Below are 19319 nucleotides of genomic sequence, written 5' to 3' on the forward strand. Positions count from 1 at the left end.
TGTGCTGAACTTGGTGGTGCAGAGGTTCATTCACCACTACCCCAACATGTCAGAGCTGCTGCATAAAGTGCGGGCCGTCTGTGCGCGCTTCCGCCGTTCACATCCTGCCGCTGCTCGCCTGTCTGCGCTACAGCGGAACTTCGGCCTTCCCGCTCACCGCCTCATATGCGACGTGCCCACCCGGTGGAACTCCACCTTGCACATGCTGGAGAGACTGTGCGAGCAGCAGCAGGCCATAGTGGAGTTTCAGCTGCAGCACGCTCGCGTCAGTCGTACTGCCGAACAGCACCACTTCACCACCAATGATTGGGCCTCCATGCGAGACCTGTGTGCCCTGCTGCGCTGTTTCGAGTACTCCACCAACATGGCCAGTGGCGATGACACTGTTATCAGCGTTACAATACCACTTCTATGTCTCCTTGAGAAAACACTTAGGGCAATGATGTTAGAGGAGGTGGCCCAGGTGGAGGAGGAGGAGGATGAGGGCTCGTTTCTAACACTTTCGGGCCAGTCTGTTCGAAGTGGCTCAGAGGGAGGTTTGTTTAAGCAGCAGAGGACAGGTTCACAAGTCGCCAGCCAAGGCACTGTACTGGAGGAGGAGGAGGATGAGGAGGAGGAGGTGGAGGGGGACGAGGATGACGCAAGTTCACAGCGGGGTGGCAGCCCAGGCCCATCACTGGTGCGTGGCTGGGGGGATACGGTGGACGATGACGATACGCCTCCCACAGAGGACAGCTTGTCCTTACCCATGGGTAGCCTGGCCCACATGAGCGAATATATGCTCCAATGCCTGCGCAACGACAGCAGAGTTGCCCACGTTTTAACGTGTGCAGACTACTGGGTGGCCACCCTGCTGGATCCCCGGTATAAAGACAATGTGCCCACTTTAATTCCTGAACTGGAGCGCGACCGTAAGATGCGCGAGTACAAGCGCACGCTGATAGAGGCGCTCTTGAGAGCATTCCCACATGTCACAGGGGAACAGGTGGAAGGTGAAGGCAGAGGAGTGGCAAGAGGTCGCCAACGCAGCTGTGTCACGGCCAGCTCATCTGAGGGCAGGGTTAGCATGGCAGAAATGTGGAAAAGTTTTGTCTCCACGCCACAGCTATCTGCACCGACACCTGATACGGAACGTGTTAGCAGGAGGCAGCATTTCACTAACATGGTTGAACAGTATGTCTGCACACCCCTCCACATCCTGACGGATGGTTCGGCCCCATTCAACTACTGGGTTTCGAAATTGTCCACGTGGCCAGAGTTAGCATGTTATGCCTTGGAGGTGCTTTCCTGCCCGGCGGCCAGCGTTTTATCTGAACGCGTATTCAGCACGGCAGGGGGCGTCATTACTGACAAGCGCAGCCGCCTGTCCACAGCCAACGTGGACAAGCTGACCTTCATAAAGATGAACCAGGCATGGATCCCACAGGACCTGTCCCTCCCTTGTGCAGAGTAGTCCTTATTAACTGCCTAAAACATGTCTTGTTGTGCTACGGGCCACTTCTTTATTTGATACAAATTTTATGAAACCCACAGTTGAATGAAACTCTTCTCTGTCTGGGCGCCGGGGCCTAACCAGATGAAAGTGGCCGGTTAAACTAACGGGTGACATGAAGCCATAACCTCTGCCATGCTACCTCTGTCTTCTGTCTGGGTGCTGAGGCCTAAGTCAAATAAAGCGGTCTTCTGCTGTGCTGGGGGATATGAAGCTAATCTCTGACCTCTCTCCTCTGTCTGGGTCCAAAGGCCTAAATCACTGAAAGAGGCCTTCTCCTGTGGTGTGTGATATGATGCCAGAATATGTGCTGTGGGGCCTCTCTCCTCTTCCTGGGTGCAGGGGTCAAATAAACTAAATTGTGGCCTACTCCTGTGGTGGTTGATATGATGCCTGATTCTCTGATGTGGAACCTCTCTCCTCTGTTTGGGTGAAGGGGTCAAAGTAACTAAATGGTGGCTTCTCCTGTGGTGGCTGATATGATGCCAGAATATGTGCTGTGGTGCCTCTCTCCTCTTCCTGGGTGCGGGGGTCAAAGTAACTCAATGGTGGCTTCTCCTGTGGTGGCTGATATGATGCCAGAATATGTGCTGTGGTGCCTCTCTCCTCTTCCTGGGTGCGGGGGTCAAAGTAACTCAATGGTGGCTTCTCCTGTGGTGGCTGATATGATGCCAGAATATGTGCTGTGGTGCCTCTCTCCTCTTCCTGGGTGCAGGGGTCAAAGTAACTAAATGGTGGCTTCTCCTGTGGTGGTTGATATGATGCCTGATTCTCTGCTGTGAAACCTCTCTCCTCCATCTGGGTGTAGGGGTCAAAGTCTTTCAAAGTCGCCTTCTCCTGTGCTGATTGATATAAAGCTGATGGTTGTGCCATCTGACATGGTTGCCAGGGTCTGATTCAATGGGGGCCTACTCCTGTGGTGGGTGATCTAAATGCCTGATTCTCTGCTGTGAAACCTCTCTCCTCCGTCTGGGTGTAGGGGTCAAAGTCTTTCAAAGTCGCCTTCTCCTGTGCTGATTGATATGAAGCTGATGGTTGTGCCATCTGACATGGTTGCCGGGGTCCCATTAAATTGGGGCCTACTCCTGTGGTGGGTGATCTAAATGCCTGATTCTCTGCTTTGAAACCTCTCTCCTCCGTCCGGGTGTAGGGGTCAAAGTCTGTCAAAGTCGCCTTCTCCTGTGCTGATTGATATAAAGCTTATGCTTGTGCCATCTGACATGGTTGCCGGGGTCTGATTCAATGGTGGCCTACTCCTGTGGTGGGTGATCTAAATGCCTGATTCTCTGCTGTGTAACCTCTCTCCTCCGTCTGGGTGTAGGGGTCAAAGTAACTAAATGGTGGCCTACTCCTGTGGTGGGTGATATGATGCCTGGTTCTCTGCTGTGGGACCTCTCTCCTTTGTCTGGGTGCTGTGGTCAAAATAATAGTAAGTGACCTTCTCCATTGGTGGGTGACTTGAAGCCTGATTCTGTGCTATGGGACCTCACTCCAATTAATATTGTTTAATTTTTATTTATTTTATGTTAACTCATCATTTCCCTATCTACATTTGTTTGCAGGGGATTTAACTACATTTTGCTGCCTTTTGCAGCCCTCTAGCCCTTTCCGGGTGTGTTTTACAGCCTTTTTAGTGCCCAAAAGTTCGGGTCCCCATTGACTTCTATGGGGTTCGGGTTCGGGATGAAGTTCGGGTCGAGTTCGGATCCCGAACCCGAACATTTTTCGAAAGTTCGGCCGAACTCGTCGAACCCGAACATCCAGGTGTTCGCTCAACTCTAAATATTTTCTTTACTTTTGGAGAAAAAAAAACATAATGTTATGTTCTTTATGATCAGTTATGAAAGGAAAAATTTTACTTGGTCTGATTATAGTAGCATTTTGCAGCATGGCCTTAAATATATGTACATAACATAAAACTGTTTCTATCTATCTATCCATCTATCTAATCTGTCTATATCTATCTATTGATTTAGCTGTATATCTATCTATCTATCTATCTATCTATCTATCTATCTTACTATCATCTATACCTTTCCATCTATTCATTCCTTATATATCTATTTTACTTACTACACTTCTTTCTACATATCTCCTATCAATCTAAATAGAGATGAGCGAATTTTTCAAATATTCGATCAGGCCGGTTTGCCGAATTATCTGAAAAAATTGCTTCGATCCGAATTTATTTGCGGCGAATTGCATAAAAAAAAGGCTATTTCCTGGCTGCAGAGAGCCTTTATAGTGGTATAGAACAGTGTGCCTTGCATTAACACGTATAGAGAGTCTGCTCTGGTAGTGAAATAATATAATTGAGTGTGCATGTCAGTCAGTATGACATGCAGATGACAGGCGTCACTCTTAGAATCACTGCACACTTCACTTATTTGGGCAGTCACGGGGCCAAAACTGGCAAATAACTCAAGTATGAACTCAGCCTTATGCCCCATTCACAAAACACGGACACTGGCAATGTGCGTTCCGCAGTTTGCGGACCACACATCGCCGGCACTAGAATATTTGTATTCTTGTCTGCAATTTCAGACAAGAATAGGACATGTTCTATTTTTTTCGCGAACGGAAATGCGGACCCGGAAGTGCGGATCCGCATTTCCGGAGCCGCGCCGCACATCGCGCGGCCCCATAGAAATGAATGGGTCTGCAATTCTGTTCCGCAAAATGCGGAAATAAATTGCAGACGTGTGAATGGGGCCTTACAGGTCAATGTTAGCGCCAAGAAGAAGCGCACCTCTTTTACACTGTCATCAGCTGATTGTGGAATATGTGGATAGATGTCTACAGAACCTGTTCTATTAAACGCTTATACAAGTAGAAGCCCCCGACCAAGTGGAGAGTGTGTCAGCAGTAAGTTTGTGTTGACGTCACTGATTATCTTGCCCTTCCTCTGATCCGTCAGAACAATAACCCACAAAAAACTGATCCTGTCTGTGGAGCATCCGCCTTCACTCGGTCAGCATTTGGTCAGTAATCCATCAGTATTGCTAATGCAAAAAAAAAAACAGGAGTGGATCCAAAACAGAGATGACATGCGAATGGAATATTTATGTCTTCTTTGTTTTGTATCCATTCCTGCATTTGGCTACCAAATCAAAAGCCAATTCTGATGGGACCATACAGCTTCTACACAGACAGGATCCGTTGTGCATCTAATTTTTCCTTCCTCTGACAGATTAGAAGAAGGGTCAAATAAATGATGATGTCAGCCAGACCGAAAGTCAAAAGAGTGGTCCAGTCATGAAGTAGGGAGGGTGGATACAGCATGAGAAGTCCACAGAGTGGAACTAGGACATAGTGGTGAGGTGGAAGCAGCACAAGGATGCCACAGAGCGGCCCAATGACAAAGTCTAGAGGTGGCAAAATCAGCATCAGGAGGAGGCCACAGAGTGGCACAATGACAGTGTGGAGGTGGCGGCAGCATCAGGATACCACAGAGTGACAAGGTGACAATGTGGAGGTGGCAGCAGCATCAGGAGGCCACAGAGTGGCAAGGTGACATAGTATGGAGGTGGCAGCAGCATGAGGAGACCACAGAGTGACCCAGTAACAGAGTGGGGAGGTGGGTGGCAATAACAGCATCCGCTGACGATGGTGGGTGTAAGAAGGAGCACTTGGCATCAGATGTGTGGCATAAGGCGGGTGGCAGCATCAGAATAGTAGCTGAGGCAGGTAGCCAGAAGAAACTGATCTCTTTTGGTCAAAGTGTTGGTGGGGCACCATGGATGATCTAGTCCGATGCATCAGGAATTGGTGGGTGGAAATCCTGGTTGATCCACGCCTGATTAATATTGACAAAGGTCAGTCTCTCCACATTTTGGCTGGACAGGCGAGTTCTTCTTGGGGTAACTCTGGCGCACTAAACACCCGCTCTGATGGCACACTACTGAACGGGCAAGACGCTTTTCCAGGGCAAACTCTGCCAGTCGCGGCCACAAATCCAGTTTGGTTGCCCAGTAGTCCAGCGGATCTTCAATGACAGCTGGCGGGGTGCTGTCCAAGTATGCCACCACCTGCTGGTTCAAGTTCAGCTCCAGGTCTAGATACTGCTGCTGGTGAGTGGTTTCTTCACTAGGCGGGTGAAGAAAGCTGCTCATCAGCGACTCTAGACTCAGGCTGCTGCTGAAGGAGCTGGTACTGTTCCTGCCACCCCAGCAGCCTTGGCAGTGGAATGTGAGCGCAGAGGGGCCCCCCTGTCCGACCTGCGACAGGATGGACAATGGCGCAGATAGGAGGCGGCCAACTGGCTACATAGGATGTATCTATAGTAGTTCAGTTTGTCCTCCCTTTCAGTGGGTGTAAAAAGGCCCCCATTTTGGACCGGTAGCAAGGATCCAACAAGGAGGAGAGCCAGAAGTCACACCTCTGCCAAATGGTGACAATTCGGCTGTCACTACGCAAGCAAGTGAGCATGCATTGGGCAATTTGTGCAAGTGACTCGGAGGGACTCCCTTCTTCCATCTCCACTGCATACTGCCACAGTGTGTCTGGGTCCTCTGCCTCTTCTTCCTCATCGCCCTTGATGCAGAGGTCATGGTGCCAACATTGACACCCTGGCCACGCTTCATCTTCTGCACACAGATTCTACATATGGCAATGTTCACCTCCTCTGGCGGCTTAACAAAAAAACTGCCACACCGCCAAGTAGGTGATTTTACCACCAACACTATGCATTGACTGACTGCTACCGCCGCTGCCTGAGCGCTCACAACACCAGCTCCCATGCCACTCTCCTCATCACTACTTGCTCGCCTAGTGGAGGATCTCTCCTCTAAATCTTGGTTGGGCAGTAGCTTCTGGCTGTCTTCTAGTAGCTCGTCCTCATTGTATTGTGAAGCTGAGCCCACAGAATATAGCACTTTACTGGCTGAGGAAACAGAAAAGGACAGAGGCAGGTTGAGGACAGGTGAGAGCACAGGGACTGCTCCCGGGCCATGCCAACTAAGGGTTGTGTCTGACGAACCTGCTGACTCTTGGCTGGGGGTGTCTGATGTTAGTTGCGACAAAGTCGAAGATCGAGTCAACCATTCAAGAACCGCTGGGTTGCTGGTCAAGACACGACCGCTAGTGACACTGGGAGCTCAGGCCTCTCGAAGTGACCCCTGCTGCCACGGCTTCTTACTCTGCTGCGACCTTTGCCTGCGCCAGAAACATTTAGGCCTCTGCCACTCCCTTGTGCAGGGCCTGGCACTTCTCTGCCTGACATACTGTTAGATCAAATAAATAAATAAAAATGAAATTAAAACACTCCAAAAAAGTCTGTAATTTTCTCACTTTACCACACAATGGCTAATAAGCCCTTTTTATCCTACTAATACACACGAAAAAGGGCTTTAGAACATATAATTTCACCGCTGAACGGCAAATATATTTTACTTTTGCCACTAATACAAGACAAAAAGGGCTTTAGAACACATAACTGCACTGCTGAATGGCAAATATATTTTACTTTTGCCACTAATACACGCCACAAAAGGCTTTAGAACATATAACTGTACTGCTGAGCAGAAAATATATTTTTCTTTTTGCCACTAATACATGACAAATAGTGCTGTAATTTTAGTACTCCACCACAGAACGTCTAATAAGCCCTTTTTTCACACTAATACAAGCCCAAAAAATGCTTTAGAACATATAACTGCACCACACAAGGGCAAATAAAACATCAAAATAGTTCCTTGTAATAAACCCTGTTACTGGCTGCAGCACCCCAATAACAAGAACGGTTTGCTGGAATTTCAGACCTATATAATGGCGATTTGGGTGCCCAGTCAGAGCAGCAAGGTGTAATAGGATTGTTCCTATTACTCAGACTGTAACCTTCCCTACTGAATCCTGTTCAACATAAATGCTGTGGAATGATTCCTCCCTATCCTTTCCCTACACCTTGAATAATCTTTCCCTGCACTTGTAAATCGTTTTTTTAGCACAATGAAGTTTTCTCTAGAACTGTCCCTAGCGCCTGCGGATGTTTCTCCCTGCACTAAGTACACTGGAAAATGGCAGAATCCAAGATAGCTGTGGCTATTTATAGGGCTGTGACATCACGGGGCTGGTTGGCTGCTGATTAGCTGCATGCATGGCATTGTGGGTGATCCCTCCTTCCCAGAGTTCCTTGCTCCATGTCCTCACACGTGCAGCAGTCATTTTAGGAAAAAATGTGATACGTTGCCACGAAGCCTGAGGAAATTCGGATTTTGTGCAAATCAAATTTTTCCTAGAATTCGGATTGAATTCCACTTCGTCAACTTCGATTTGCTCATCTCTAAATCTAAACTATTCAATATCATCCACTATGTATGTACTTATATTGTGAATAGTATACTCAAATTTTATAGTGAAAGTAAGAATGTGAGCAAATGTAGGCAGAAAACAACATATTAAGTGTATAAGGCACACACTTTATTGCCAGACAAGGCAATTTAGAATATAGAATACATTTGCCTAATTCCTTACATAGTGACAATTTATTTCACCACTTTGTGTGAATGGATATTAGAAGGCAGAATGCAGAATTGATGATGCACAAAATATTTCCAGAAATCAGCATATTTTTAATTGTGTAGAACATACCCACTATTGTTTCTTTCCTACATAGACTGAACAAAGAATTGGAAAGGTCAATAAATACATGGTTACATAATTGGAGCTTGATATTGTGACCTTGTGATGTGGAGTCACATGGGCTCCCAGCCTGTTTACAATATAGCTGCTTTGTGAGGGAATAAAAATTAACATGGTAAAGCTTTTACTCTATAAATCCTACTGTACATTATTACAGCCTGAGGCTACTAGTAATTTTTGTCCTGACAGATTATATTTCTAATCTTAAAATCTATCATTATGTTATGCATAAAATGGATAATTATTATTTTTGTATATGGGCACATCCTTCACATCCTTACATCTTGCATATTGTACAATTTATGTATGTACAATTAATATATATATATATATATATATATATATATATATATATATAGTGAAGATTCGCTCTGGTAGGCAGGGTAAGCGGACGCAGAACAGAGGCAAAAGAAACAGTTTGTAAAACAAAACTTCAGTGTTTATTCACACAGGAGAAAAAAAAACAAAGCAACATTGACAGTCTTAGTGTTTGTTCACACAAAGGAGATTCCAAAGCACAAAACAGTCACCTTGTTAGCAGGTTCTTTAAGCGTCCACAGCAGGCTTTAGGGGGCCTGTTTCCCTGCATGCGGCTCTCAGCCCTCTAGTACAGCACCATGCCTCACATCCCATGACAGAGACTCTGATTCTGAGCCCAGCTGCCTATTTAAAGGACAGCCAGGTGCTGCCAAAACCCGGACCAGCACTTAAACTCCAGTCCGGTATTTGATCTCACCTGGCTGGAAATCAGCCCAGCTGCCAATGTTGGGAGGAAAATACCTGCTTTCCGAAACAAAACCCCTTACTATGTCACATACCCCTCCCCCCCCCTTTGTTGTTCAACCCTGAGGGTGTGAACACACGCCAGACAGTGTACCCGGGACAGGGCATCCACGTTTCCCTGTAACCGGCCTGCCCTGTGCTCTACTGTAAACTTAAAGTTTTGCAAGAACCATCTGGTGACCCGAGCATTCCTCTCTTCAGCCTGGCTCATCCACTTGAGAGGGGAGTGGTCGTCACCAGACGGAACTTTCTCCCCAACAGATAATAGCGGAGAGACTCGAGTGCCCACTTGATGGCCAGGCCCTTTCTCTCCACTATACTGTACTGGGTCTCGGCTGGAGTGAACTTACGGCTGAGAAAGACAACGTGATGCTCCTCCCCGTTGACTTCCTGAGACAGTACAGCACCGAGGCCTACTTCGGAGGCATCGGTCTGTACTATAAACTCTCTCCTGCCTGGTCATTCCAGCGAACCATTACGGACTGGTGGGTGTCTTATAGATGAAGATGGAGGAGCTTTCTCTGAGAGCGGTCCATTCTTGAGTGTCCTTATTTCTGGCTGTAGCACTGTGCAGAAGCCAGCAGAGGAGACGGCAAGACGCGGGTGTTGGGTCTAACACCTGATTAGTGGTTCAGATTGAGATTAAAGGGGAGGAGCTTCATGAGACTGAGGCGTGAATTTCATTTTCAGTCAGGGAGAGCAGCTGAGGAGATGACTGAGAGGGCGGCACCAGAGCTGTTAATGTTTATTAAACTTAGCAGCTGATGAAAATAAGTAATTAGCTAAAAAAGAAAGACCAGTGACTGGGAGCTGAGGAGATGTCAAGGGAATAAGACACATCCAGCAGTACATTATCTCTACAGCAAGGTTGATGCAAGTACAGTATATGAAAATTACCTAAGTTCCTTTGTTATAATGAAACCTAACTCTGGATAAAAGTTCCTAATACCACAAAGTTGCCATATTTTAATAAAGAGTCCAGGTGTATAGCCTTTCTTTCATTAATTTACAAAGTTATGTATGTGGCATTATTCAAGAGAAAGACAGACCTCCCAAAGTGGCCGACGTGTGGTGGAAATTATACTTACCTGGTCTCCACTGTTGAGTTCAGTGTCAACATCCGTCGACGGGGGAACACGTGATTGCTTTGGCCTGTGATTGGATGTTGATTATAGAGCAACAGGGAGAGAAAGAGCTGGCCCGAGAGTGTCAGACACTGAAACCAGAGTTGAGGACCAGGTAAGTATGATCTCCATCGTAGGTTGGCCATTCTTAAAGGTTTTCTTTTACTCTTGAATAACCCCTTTAAAGTGGTTGTCAAGGGTTTTAATAGAGACGGTCTATCAATATTATATCAGTGGGGGTCCGACACCCTGCTGTTTCTTTGTATCTCTTTGGGAGTAAATTTGCATTTACCAACTTCATCCACTACATAATAGACAGAGCTATGTCGTTCCAGTGCTGAATTTTGGAGATTTTACAAAGAATCAGTTGATTGTTGGGGTGTGGGGTGTTGGACTCCTGATGATCGGATATTGATGGCTTATCTTGAGGATAGTTCATCGATATCAAAATCTTGGAAACCTCTTTAATAACATTAGAGCATAGGCTTTTGCCCCTACACACAACATTCTTTGTAAGTTCATGGGCTGGACCCTAAATATTACAGGATTATGCTTACAAAATGATTCTTTCCACCAGTCTGTTTTCCCTACCAGCTCAGCATTTTACTTGTAGTGTGGAAAAAAGTGAAATTTCTTACTTTAGAGATCAGATGTAGTGTTGAGCGAGCATGCTCGGCCGAACTGCTGTTCGTCTTGAGCTTCGCTATGCTCGGCACATGGCGGTACTAGGCCGAGTACCGCATGTTTTCGAGTGCAATGCTCGAGTCTCCTCCCTGCGCGTTTCTGGGCTGCTATGCAGCCAATAAAGGGGCAGGTAAGTACTGCCCTCACTGTAATGCCAGTAGGCATGTTGGCTACTGGCATTACAGTGATTGGCTGGCCGGAACACATCATCGGGTGCTATATAGCACCCGAAGACGCATGCCCCGGCTCATTTGTAGTTAGGGAGAGCTGCGCTTAGAAAGGGACAGATAGTGTAGGGAGTGTGATCGCAATTTATTTAGTTGAAAAACATTTCAAAGACCCAAAAGTCCTATTAAGGACCATTGTGTGTGGTGGCAGGCCGGCAGCAATATAATATAGCCATCAATTTTTTTTTCTATCATTTTCAATACTGTTTCTATAGAGGGTGTATGCAGTGACTTGTGATATCTGTGCAATACCTTCTGTGTGACAGGACCAGAGATAGGAAAAATATAAGTGCAAACGAGTATATTTTTTCAATAATTTTCAATACTGTTTCTATAGAGGGATAGGAAAAATATAAGTAAAATCTATTTTCCTTTTTCCATACTTTTATGTACTTTTTCCATATACTGTGCTTGCTGTGAACTGTGACATCTGTGCCACATCTTGTGTGTCAAGCGTGCATATAACATTTAAAATGAAGAAGGCGAGCAGTAATGCATGGGAAAGTGGCCGTGATGCTGATGGTTCACGGAGAGGCCGTGGCCTTGAGCACGTTGAAACTGTGCCTGCTGCCAGAGCACAAGAAAAACAATCATCCACGATACCTAGCTTCATGTCCCAGTTTGCAAGGCGGCGCAGGACAACGCTCTCGAAGTCAGACCAGTGCGACCAGGTGGTCGGTTTGATTGCAGCAGATAATGCTTCCAGTCGGTTAAGCACCACTCTGTCTTCCACCATGTCCAGTCTCAGTAGCCAAGAGTCTGATCAACACAATCCTCACCATGATGGCACACTGGGTGAACGTTGTGGAGGCCGGGAGCAAGTTGGCTGCTGGCACAAGACTTGCCCTCCAATAGATCCTTGCTAATGGAAAGCATACTCATTCCAATACCAGGGCCTCTTAAGAGTGCTGTATTGTTATTTATCGCCATTACCTCCCTGAGTCGGGAGTGGGTAATTGAAGCCCGCCTGCTGCCTTCCTTGAACGATTGTGCTTTAATAACTTGTCCCACCCTCTCTGGGGCAAGGCAACAACAGCCAATCAGATTTCAGCCATTGACCTTCCTTGGATGTGGTAGCCCTTTCTCAGGCTCCCTCTCCGGCATCGAACCCTGATTCACCGTTACCCATGATCACCATGGTTGGCGCAGAAAAGAACATTGAAAGTTGATAGGCAGGCATCCAAATGGATCGTCGCCGTCACGGGGACGTGCAATCGCCCAGAGATTATCTAGAGTCACCAATGCGGCAGCAGGCCCTCGCCCCTAATGTTTTTGAGGGTCACCAGCAGGCCATCAATCATAATTTTTCAATTGTGTGTATGATGCCCTCCTTTATGTGTAACAAAGGGTGTTTTGGAGTGCCGATTCCTTGTAATTTTTAGCAGCCCTATCACTTAGTGCATAGGCATAGGCTTTATGAGTGTAGGAGTCCCACTATCTGAACTATTGTACTACAATGTGAATGAGGGTCTCCTTTATGTGATATACAGATTGTATCGGAGTAGCTCTTGCTTGTAATTTTTGGCAGCACTTGCACTTTTTATACAAGTAAATATACAGGAAAGAATGTTTCTTAACAATTTTTTTTTTGTTTGATGCGTATTATTGTCAGTCTGTAAAAGTGGCGTACTACTCGGACAACATGGTTGTCACGGCTGGTGGTGGGGGAAACCCCCAGCCGTGCGGTGCCAGGAGATGGTAGGGTTACCACTTGGCCAAACAACACAGAAATAGGGAGCAGGTCACCTCCTGTTACGTCCCTAACTCTGACCCTGTCTCCTACCTGCATGGGCCGACCTTGATGGTAGGAGGGCCCATACTCAGGAACCTCGGATCCCTGCTGACCCTCCGCAGATCCCTGACTTAGGAGCTGGGTGAGGCGACCTACTCCTCCTTGGCACGGAGGAGCAGGAGTCTCAATGGCCAAGCAACAAGGGGAAACAGTAAACACCTTATGGCAGTGACAGGCAAACGCAATCAACACAACACTCACCTGTCACAGAGCAACACAACCAGGAACCCATGTGCAGGTGCTGTTAGTTCAGGACACCAACAATGACAGCACACACAGACATCACACAGGGACCCGGACCATAAGCTGCAATGATACAGAAACCCCACACACACCTAGATAACACCGTGTAACAATAGTTTTATGACCAGAAGGGAGTGCACATAAAACACGTTGCCAAGGGCAACCGCACGCATGCTTGTTATCCGCGGCAACCGCACCTGAGGCAAACCACCAAGTGCCCCCAGCTGCGGTTGACACAACACCAAAACCGCGGGTAACTGCATGCGGCTCCCAAGGAGTCACGACCATGACCAAGGGTCGTGACACTCCCTCCCCTCAAAGCCCCCCCCAACCGAAAAGGGAAGCTGGTGGGACCAAACAACAGGGAGGGGGGGAGGAGCAATGCCTGATAACCACCAGTGTCTCCCTCCAGAGCTGCCGCCAACAAACCTGGACCGTACACAACAGTCCCAGGTCGCCAGCCAACAAAGCAGACTGGAAGAGAGAACACTGGAGGCACTGCCAGACAGATGCCCGTATCTCCCCCCAGAACTGCCGCCAACAGACCTGGACCGTACACAACAGTCCCAGGTCGCCAGCCAACAAAGCAGTCTGGAGGAGGAACACTGGACACCGCATCCAACTCAGGAAAACGTTCCTACTCCAGGTCGCTGCCAGCAGACACTCCCCAACCAGCACACCTGCCGGAACACCAAAGGAATGCTGCCAGCAGACGACCAGAGATAGGAACCCTGAGAGGGACGAGGGGTCACCAACACGGACACGGTTAGCAAGGTGGCGGGAAAAAGCCACCAACCGCGCCGTTAACGGTGAACCCCATAACGCTCTCCCTCCGGAGAACGCGCATGCACCCCATCGGCCTATGGCGATGCACGCTTCACCCTCTTTCGAGGGATGGACCAGGTGAGGAGCCTTTCTGGTCATACTGTCACGGCTGGTGGTGGGGGAAACCCCCAGCCGTGCGGTGCCAGGAGATGGTAGGGTTACCACTTGGCCAAACAACACAGAAATAGGGAGCATGTCACCTCCTGTTACGTCCCTAACTCTGACCCTGTCTCCTACCTGCATGGGCCGACCTTGATGGTAGGAGGGCCCATACTCAGGAACCTCGGATCCCTGCTGACCCTCCGCAGATCCCTGACTTAGGAGCTGGGTGAGGCGACCTACTCCTCCTTGGCACGGAGGAGCAGGAGTCTCAATGGCCAAGCAACAAGGGGAAACAGTAAACACCTTATGGCAGTGACAGGCAAACGCAATCAACACAACACTCACCTGTCACAGAGCAACACAACCAGGAACCCATGTGCAGGTGCTGTTAGTTCAGGACACCAACAATGACAGCACACACAGACATCACACAGGGACCCGGACCATAAGCTGCAATGATACAGAAACCCCACACACACCTAGATAACACCGTGTAACAATAGTTTTATGACCAGAAGGGAGTGCACATAAAACACGTTGCCAAGGGCAACCGCACGCATGCTTGTTATCCGCGGCAACCGCACCTGAGGCAAACCACCAAGTGCCCCCAGCTGCGGTTGACACAACACCAAAACCGCGGGTAACTGCATGCGGCTCCCAAGGAGTCACGACCATGACCAAGGGTCGTGACAATGGTAGAGCACCCGAGTATCCCGATGTGTTCAGCCAGAGCACCCGAGCAAACAAGCACTTTGGTGCTCGATCAACACTAATCAGATGCTGTGCAAACACTGATTAACAACATTCAATATTTCCAAATGGTGACAGCTCTTCCTGTTCAGTGATTCCCTGCTCTAGTTAGCAGTTACAGGAGCTGTGTTTGTACTTTATACTCATCCATTTCCAAATGCAACTTTGAGCACATTCTTTTCCCAGATAGTATATTTACGGTATTAGAAAATTGGTGCTGATGGAGAGATGGATCTGAAAAACAAATGGTCCAATTACTTTGCCTTGTTACTCTGTCGGGATATATAAGGGCTCTTGTATTCTTCTGTTAATTAAGAAGGATGTCTCCTCAATCAAAGGCAGTGTTTGAAAAATAAGTTGGATTTCAAGTAAGAACATATATTATTGATTTTGATGGCTTTGAAGATTTAAAATGTATTTTTCATGTTTATTCTGCTTTAAATGTGTTATGTGATGTTAAGCATTCATTGACATATTGCTAGCATATAATATATTGTGTAAAATATAGCATACGTAAGGCCCGATATCCATGTAAGGTGATAAAGAGGAGTGTTGCTGTCTTATTAGGGAGTTGAATACTATTATGTAATATGTGTTCTGTTATAAAGTACTGATGAGCGGCAGGTGCCATATTCGAATTTGCGATATTTCATGAATATTTCTCATTTTTCGCATAAGATAAACTATATTAAATAATGAAGAATATTCTAATTCAGTACTGACTAAGATATTTTAGCCTTCTCACATTGGCCCACAAGTAATGGTCCATTACCGGCCTGCTTTTTGCTTGTGGGCCAATGTGAGAAGGCTAAAATATTTTAGTCAGTACTGAATTAAAATATTCTAGCTTTCCTATTGAGTTGGCTTGGTAGAATTGTCGAATATGTAGAATATAGCGCTATATTCATAATACGAATATTCGTTTGTTTTTTTTTTGTTTGCTTTTCCATCTGAACCCATAACATTTACTATCACTAATAGGGTCAGATGAAAAAAATATATATAAATATTTGTTTTAACGAATATATATCAATATATTCTAAATATTCACGAATTATCGAAGTGCCGATATTCGCAAGAAAAATTTGCTATTCGAATATTCGCGCTCAACACTATTAAAAAGTACTGTTGCATTATATTGCATTTTATACCATGTGTATAGTAGTATTATGTAGTTGCGGCGTGTGTTCAGAGGTGGCAGGGTTAAAGGCATAAGATTTTGCTGTAGGAAGGTTTTGGTTTTCTGAGGAGCATCCATACAGGTATTTGAAGTTTGGTTTGCCCATGTTAGGTGGTTTCTAGTCAGTGTTAGACTAGGGTTCCTTGTACCCACCAGAGGAAATTATTAACAGGGTCCATCAATAAAGTCAATAGAGGCAGGGGGCTGGCTTTAAAGGCAGCTCCAATTTATTTATTTTTTTCACCTGGACCTTTGGGGCCCACTATGGAATGCAAGCCTCCACCCACAGGTGGAACCTCTGGTTCTCTGGTGGGCCAGTCCAGCACTATTTCTGGCTGGCCATGGTTATTGGCAGACAATCCAGGGTAGTTTAATTTCCTGGGTGCCATTATTACCAGGGCAGAGAGTAGGCTGGCTCCAGCAATCATTGTGGGGACGCTGAAGTTCAAAAGCATAGCGTCACCCACATGGGTTGGTAAAGTAAAGGCTGAGGTCTTTCCCTCTTGTGCAGTTTATTACAGGGTGTTGGTTGAAGTAGCTGGCTGTCCCAGTGAGTCTGTATCAGGGACCTACAACTTAGTGGAGCTGGGCTCAGCAAAGCGGAGAGAAGAACCTTCAGAGTGGATCCGAGAAGAGCAGCCAGTAGTGAGAATTCCTGTCAACCTTGGTACAAGTATGTGAACCTACCAGTCAGGTGTCGCCCTGTTAACGTGAACGTTAAAGAGGATCCATCTGGGTGTTATTTTGTTGAGGGTATGCCCATACACATTCTAGCAGTGGAAGCATTTACTGCACAGTGGCAGACTATTCTGCAACTGATTGTCAGGAAGGAAGCGTTCCTTCTCAAAAGTCAGCTGCTTGTTCAGTGAAGGAGAATGCGGGATCTAAATGAACATTCTCCTTCACTTTATGAGGAGGAGGGATCGCTATTGCAATCCTTTGTACTCCTACAGATTAATGGTTTCTGAGCAGCAGATCGCTGTTTAGACCACACGATCTGCTGCCCAGAAACTATGATGAGTGGTGCCTGCATGAACAACAGGACTTCCTGTTTCGCTTGTTCATCCGGTGATCGGCAGCACATTTACATGCGGTTAAAAGTCATTAGATTCTGGAAAACAAGCAAGTCAAATGTGATAATTACTAAGGGATGATATACAACAGATGGTAAAAAGTTGATGAGATATCATGCCAAGAACTAAGGGTACATGTTACCTTCCCATCAAAATAAAATAAGATTAGAGTTGAAAGAATATAAGGGGAGATTTACTAAACTAAATTTGGCAGAATGTTAGCTTAATTTGTGCCAAAACAGATAACATGCTTTGCACCACATTTTTGTGTTTCAGATACTTAAGGGGACATGATTAAGTGTATGTTCACATGGCTAAAATCCACAGTAGAAAAAAACAATAGCAGATCAGAAACAGAATCTGTAGCTGAAAACAGGTTGTCTTTGGCAGTTTTATAGGAGTTTTTACAAGCATTTTAGAAGAATTTATGGTTTAGTTTTTTTTTACTTCCCCATTGACCTTTATGGAATCCACAATTAAATCTGCTACTGAGAAAAACTCTACCATTTGTACAAGGTGTCACAAGGTTAAGTTTTTACATTGAAGTCAATGGGAAACTAGATGGAGTTTTGAAACTGGATTCAGCAGCGAAAAGTCTCTGTTTTCCACTGCTGAACCAGTGGCATATTATAGCCATGCGGACGTACCCTTAGTGGTAAAGGGATGTGACTTAGTAAGGAACATCTTGGCTTAAGATACGCCAATGTGTTTAAAAACTGAGTAAATTTTGGTTCAAAGTAAGCCAACCAAGAGATGATGTAAAGTTATACCAAGGAGTCTATAAATGCACCAAATTTTTCACATCTGGTATATCTTTACACTGTATAGGCTAAGAGGCCCTTTACACATGCAGATGACTGGGCCAATTATTAAAATGTGTTAAAATATCCCCTATACTGTACATCGAACAATCTTGGAATATTAAATTAATAAATAAATGTGACTAAATGCAATACAATAAAATGAATAGATGAATAAATTAACAAATTGTCATATAATCACTAGTACCAGCAAGTGAAGAGTTCCTGCCCATACTGGTATATTGGTTTGTATATACAACAACATATCTGATTTTGGGTAGTCAGTGGGCTAGTGCACCTACAGACACTCACCTAAAGAATTATTAGGAACACCATACTAATACGGTGTTGGACCCCCTTTTGCCTTCAGAACTGCCTTAATTCTACGTGGCATTGATTCAACAAGGTGCTGATAGCATTCTTTAGAAATGTTGGCCCATATTGATAGGATAGCATCTTGCAGTTGATGGAGATTTGAGGGATGCACATCCAGGGCACGAAGCTCCCGTTCCACCACATCCCAAAGATGCTCTATTGGGTTGAGATCTGGTGACTGTGGGGGCCATTTTAGTACAGTGAACTCATTGTCAGACATCCCAACCTGCAAAAACTCATTTCAGGGAGGTGCACTTCTCATTTCAGGGAGGTTTCCTTTTTTTTTTTTTCACAAACTTTTTATTACATTTTCCAGACATCTGCAGTATCTGCACACTGTGCTCTATGGTGTGGAGGACGGGGCTCATCACCCTGCCCCAAATTATCATATTTATATATATGATTGAAGGGATTCTGTCACCACCTAGAAGCCCTGTGAGCTAAACATATGCTCATGTCCAGGGTAGCATTCTGATTTCTAAGGTGGTCTTATAAAAACTATTTGTGGCTTTATTCTGCAGAAAAACAGGTTTTACTAACCTGTCAATCATTGAATTAAGGTGCCCAAGCAGGGGAAGTCTGTGGATGCAGGGTGCCCGGCCGCACGCATCGCTGTTCGTGCCCAGCGCCGCCTTCTACTCCTCAGTGCTGCCTCTCCCTCCCTCCCCCTCCTCCCGCTTTGAGATCCCGCGCGTGTGCACAGGCTCAGCCTGATGCACCGTTGCGGACTGCTGGAATCGGCTTCTTCTTGCACTGTGCGCATGCACCGAGAAGGGGACACTGCTACAGGGTGCCGGAAAGGTTTACTGCGAGTAAACTAGAGATGGGAAGTTCGGATCTTTCACGTGAATCGGTTCATTCGCTGAGCTGACAAGAAGCAAGTGAACCGAAGCTTAGGTTGCGCAATGCGCATGCGCGGATGCTTCGATTCACTTGCTGACTCGCTGAGTCGGCTCTTGGTCTGAGTCAGGAAGTTTATTCTGTAAAACCCTGTGTGTAATTATCTACCCCACTGTAGGAAAAAAAACAAGCATCCGGGGGGGTAGGGGGGGTGAATTTAACACTGGGGTAAATAATATAATTAAAATGGAGGGTTAAATGTGTAAATGTATTTAAAAAAAATCCATCTCTCTCAATAGTTCTATAGCTACTGAATGAGACAGAAGGAGGGATGCCTTTAACATATAGATCTCCTTGAGAAGCCAATTTGACCCTAAAGGGTTAATTCAA

General features: G+C 46.1%; 1 protein-coding gene across 2 annotated transcripts in view; it reads left to right on the plus strand.

The window, feature by feature from the left end:
* GRIA3 (glutamate ionotropic receptor AMPA type subunit 3) overlaps positions 1-19319 on the plus strand; it is a 382312-nt gene that overhangs the window by 167672 nt on the left and 195321 nt on the right. The window lies entirely within an intron of this gene.

This window comes from Bufo bufo, chromosome 8 (assembly GCF_905171765.1).
Source record: "Bufo bufo chromosome 8, aBufBuf1.1, whole genome shotgun sequence".
Lineage (NCBI taxonomy): Eukaryota > Metazoa > Chordata > Amphibia > Anura > Bufonidae > Bufo > Bufo bufo.